Here is a 215-nt window from a genome sequence, read left to right as displayed (position 1 = left end):
TGACCTTCAGTCACTCGTTTACCCTGTAGTTGGGTTTATGTAATGCGAGTGTTGAGCCTAAAATGGGAAATGAGGTCACATTTTGGCCTTAATTAGACAGTTTAAAGTAAAAAAAATATTCAGGTCAGACACGAGAAGCGATGTGCTGAATTATAACAGATGATTTATATCACTGTTCATCTACAACCAGTCCTGGTTTAACCTCCTGGTGATGT

The sequence above is a fragment of the Morone saxatilis genome, unplaced genomic scaffold, assembly GCF_004916995.1.
Source record: "Morone saxatilis isolate NCDOM2014 unplaced genomic scaffold, NCSU_SB_2.0 Contig3, whole genome shotgun sequence".
Taxonomy (NCBI): Eukaryota; Metazoa; Chordata; class Actinopteri; family Moronidae; genus Morone; species Morone saxatilis.
Note: the sequence above shows the minus strand (reverse complement) of the source record.